Here is a 4,802-nt window from a genome sequence, read left to right as displayed (position 1 = left end):
GGAATGAATTCTCTTAATACCTTGTTCATGCCATTCATCATGTGAGCAACAGAATTTGTGGCACCTTGCTGTAAAGTACACATCCTTACCAACCCAAGTGGAGTACACATAGTAGTGAGATCTCTACTCTTAAAAGCAACCTAAAACTGATCATAGCCTGAGTAAAGATCACCCATGGAATATATAGCCCTACCTGCAAAATCTTCTGCAAACTCGTCCACAATTGGTCATGTGCCAACATTACGAATTGTTACCTTATTTACTAGCTGCATGTCTTGAATAAATCGCAGGGCTCCATTCTTCTTTGGGACGGTGAACCATCGATTAGAATAAGGTGCACAAGATGGCTCCAAAATACCCATACGTATCTTTTCATTTAACAAGTCAATAAGTTGTGGTAGATGGGCTTTAGGAACAGGAATAGGACGCAAATTCCATGGCATATGTGGAACGGTAAAGATAATCATAGGTGCTACAACATTTGGATCTACACATCCAATTTCACTGGGCTCAAAAGCAAAGGCTTTACCATGTTTTGCAAGCATCTCTTGAAAGCACTTGACCTCCTCATCAGTAAGAAACCCTTCTTCACCAATGACTATTTGCTTCAAGGTCTCTTTAATAAATTTGTGGCCAATGTTCTTGGGATCCCTTAGCTTTGGTTGGTGTGAAGCTTTTTCGATAACCTCCTCACTCTCCCCTGGGAGTGGGGTAGCTACAGGCCTGACCTTCTTTGCAACAGTTTTGTACTTTGTATCCACCTGCACTTCAAAAGCACCACCCAATTCTTTACTTACCTCCATTAGAATGTAATACATGTCCATCGAATGCACTCGCACAAATTTAGTCCCACTTTGCAACCTACACTTCTTGATAACTTCGAGTTCTGACATCGTATCAACATAAGAAACTTCTTCAAAGACTCCTGAGATAACATCATCATGTTCAAGTACATCACATCCCTGCAAATCACTTTGAACACTTACCACATATTGCTTCTCCCACTTAGATAGCTCCATGAACTTCCTATATGAAACTAACCTTCAGATGTTAGTCCCAGAAACCCCGAAGAAAAAGTCTCTTCTTGCGAGAACTTCTTCTTCCCTATACCACTATCGTCCCGCTCTATAGTGGCACCCCAAGAAAATCCTGAGCAAACCTGTACTCTTTAAACTCTTTCCGAACCCTTGGCAAAGGCTCAGTATCTTAAGCTATCTTTATTCCTGACATGATCAACACAAACAGTCAAAAATTGAACCGCTCTCTTACCATCTTTACTTCGAATCCTTGCAAATGCTGAACCATCATCCAAAACCTTTGTTTCCATACACACAGTTGTGATGTAAGGTTGCCCTAGGATAAGTGGATGTTCCTGTATAAAAAAGTTATGTTCATCACAAATATCTCCAGTTGTAACCTTGACATTTGCACATGCACCATATAAATCGCCAGGCTGGGTGTTGGTAGCTCGAATCCGCCAACCATGATCCATATCAATAGGCCATTTCCCTCTCTGGTACAAGCTTTTTGACATCAAATTAATTTTTGAACCATGATCCACAAGTGCTAGAATAGGCTCATCAATATCACCAATCTTAACAATTGTCTCTGTAGTGGCTCTCGCCCAATGTGTTCTGAAAAAATGACTCCTAGGTACTGCTTCCTCACCATCATCATTATTGAAGTGAACATGTCTTACCTCGGGTGTAACTTGATTGGAGATCACTGTAGACTGTAAACTTTCTTCTTCAATCTCTAACTCATAAGCATCCAGAATCGATTCTACATGCTGAATCACTTGGCTCTTGACCGCATCAGGTTCTTGCTTGACTAGTACTTGCCGCTTTCTCTTTATAATATCAATGATCTCCTCATGAAATTCACGTTTAGCAATGCCCAAGACATCGCCCAAAGTAAGTTCCACCTTGCTATTGAGAATGCGTTCCTCAAATACCTTCTTCAGATTTGTAGCCAATTCAATATCAGATTTTAACTTGTAAGAAGGCCCTTTGGCTTACCTTGCTTTTTATCTTTTGGTGCCTCTTCCATAACCACTTCAGGTGTAAGAACTTCTGTAGAACTTGCCCCTTCTTCCTTCTTGCCGCTAGTCCTCGTAGCTCGTTTTGATGAGCCCACAATGTCTTCATCTCTCTTGCGCTTCTCTTCCACCATAGCTTCATTAGCCTGAGATTTTGCAAGAAAGGCATACACAGAAAGAGAATCTACAGGATCTGACCACCCCGTAGTTTGTCGAATGTAATTCCCAGCTTGACTTAATGTGTCACGAGTTATTTTACCTTTGTCAGCTGTCCTCAAAGCATATGGGCATAGATTTCTTTTAGCCTTGGTACTTTCTTCATCCTCCGCACTGCATACGTGTAATCCATAAGTTGTTGCATCAACCCTAGAGACATTGTGCTGCATCTCCTCAACCAGCTTCTTCATACCGCCCTTCCCATAGTTAAAACGTAGACGTTCACCAGTTTCCTTAAGATGCAGCTTGCCGTCCTTCCAAAAAACTGTGTTCTTCTTATAAGCTTCATTAAAATCATCACAATTTTTGCGTATATGATCTAAGCTATCACACCACATGCATCCTTTATCCCATTCTTGTTGTGGAGGACGTTGTCTGGGTTCTGAAGAAGATCCACTTGCACTCAAACCATCAAGTTTAACAGCTTTCAAATTCAAATTCAACTCTTGTATACCTTTTACCAGCTCATCAAGGACTGGCTCCTCCAGCTTGGGCTTCGGCTTCTCCACTAGGTCCTCTTCGAGCACTTCCATAGGATCAGCCACTATGAACTTGTCCACCCTCTTTGTCGCTTTACAATCATATTAACAGCTTCTGTAACCAGTTTCCAATCAGAAGTTAAGCCCAACTCACCAGATGGATCCTCGAGCAGGTGTACCAAGCTCTTCTGAAGGCGCGAATCTGCTGCTTGAATAAATAGCTCAACCTTTTCCGGTTGCATTGTTTTCTGCTCAGCAGTAGATAACTGTTCAAACTTCTTTTCAAAAGCTCGTAGCAATTCTCTCGCAGATAAACCTTTATCCTTCTGTTGTATCCATTTCATAAAGCTTTGCTTGGTAACTCGTTGAGAATCTTCGAGAAAATACTCTTCTTGTAAAGCCTTCTTAAACTCCTGCCAATTTGCACCATGTGTTATCGGAATTTCTTCAATTCGAGCCCTAAGCTCAGGAGCCGCAATTAAGTGAAAACCTTCCACTGAGTCATGATCATTAACTCCATAATCCTCCATAGATTGTTCATAAACAGTACAAAATTTTGAAATATCACGACCTTCAAATCTTTGCAGCTTTTTCAGTTACTGTATACCTTGCTTGACGAATACGTTCACTTTGTTGGTACTACTGTTGAGAAGCCTGTTGCTGCTCCATATAGGCTGCGAACAGCTGCATCATCTGTTGCATTGCTACTTCCTGTGGTGTCGACATCTTATGCTACCAAGTCCCACCCCGGCTCGCTTTCACGTCGGGTTCACCAAAGATGTCGGGGGATTTTTATGTGCACGAGTTGAGCCGGGTCAGCACCGGGCTGCTCGCTGTGGGAAACGGTGAGAGGAAGATGCACATTTCAAGAGAATATAGCACGAAAGAACACCTTGAATTGAATTACCTAAATGAACTAAAATCTAAATACAAAAAAAATAATAACTTGATCGCAATAGGCAACAAGTGCTCTTGGTCCCACCGAGACTGTGAGCGGAAGAGAAAATGCCAAAATTGTATGGCCTCAATGCTCTTCCCTTGCTCTTCTCGACCACCTTCACTTGCACTCACTTTGTCGTCACTTGCTTGAGTTTTCTTTAAATTCAAACAAACCTCTGAAAATTGCTAAAGATCTGCTTCTCCATTGTCATTACTCTTTGTGAACTTCAACTTCTCGTCCTTGCTTTATTCTGAACACTAACGATCTTCTTCCTTTGATGTTTTTGGTCTCGATGAAGTTTCTACCCTTCGTGCCTTCCCGAATCACAAGTTAAATTTCTCGGTCTGCTCCTTGTTGGACACTGACATATCATGCCCAACTTGTCGTCCAAATAATAATACTCCTCTCTCGCTTGTGTTGGCCGCCCTGTCCTCAGCTTGCAGCCTTCCTTTGGAAGTTTGTGGCACTGCTTTCATGCACGCAAAGGACACAATCCTCCTTCTCTATTCATGAGTGCCAATTGCCACCCTCTTGCTCATGCACTCGACAACAGAGCTAGCAGAGCCTCCTCGTGCTCTCTCCACCAGCTCCTGCAGTTCTCGGCCTGCCTTGCTCGCGCGCGCACGCGTTCTCTTCCCTCTCAGGCCCGCCTCTGCTCCTTCAGCTTCCAAACCACCACCAGCTCGATTCAACTCTTTCCTCTCCTGCTGTCTTCACCACAAGCAACCCCACTGTCAGCTCGTCCTCCTCTTCGTCATGGGCGGCCCCTGACAGTTATGCGCTCGTCAACCTGCTACTTTTCTTCTGGCGGCCTCGTCCCCTCTCTCTGACGGCTTTTCATCTTCCCCTGTGCTGTCTGCTTTTCGATGGCTCCGCCCTTGCGTGCCGTTTTTTTTTTTATAAAGCTCATCAACCTCTATTTTTACTGCAACCCCTTAACTCATGAAATATTTCCTTTAAAAAAAACCTTGCTTCTTATTACTTTAAGCGGCTGTTCACACTGGTCTTGCATGTGGGTTAAAATAATGCCGATCTTCACCTTCAAGGCATACGTATAGGTGAATGCATTGAAGAGAAGCCATCCCTTTGCATCGAATATCTCCACTCTTTACTAAGCCATGCCGCCAAA

At 43.0% G+C, this 4,802-nt stretch overlaps 1 pseudogene; it reads right to left on the bottom strand.

Annotated features, from left to right (window-relative positions):
- Nucleotides 1-227: 227 nt before the first annotated feature.
- On the bottom strand, nt 228-4,539 carry LOC147417079 (uncharacterized; annotated as a pseudogene).
- Nucleotides 4,540-4,802: the final 263 nt, after the last annotated feature.

This window comes from Adiantum capillus-veneris, unplaced genomic scaffold (assembly GCF_014529385.1).
Source record: "Adiantum capillus-veneris isolate H3 unplaced genomic scaffold, ASM1452938v2 Hic_scaffold_325, whole genome shotgun sequence".
Taxonomy (NCBI): domain Eukaryota; kingdom Viridiplantae; phylum Streptophyta; class Polypodiopsida; order Polypodiales; family Pteridaceae; genus Adiantum; species Adiantum capillus-veneris.
This window is presented reverse-complemented; position numbering and strand designations above follow the sequence as displayed.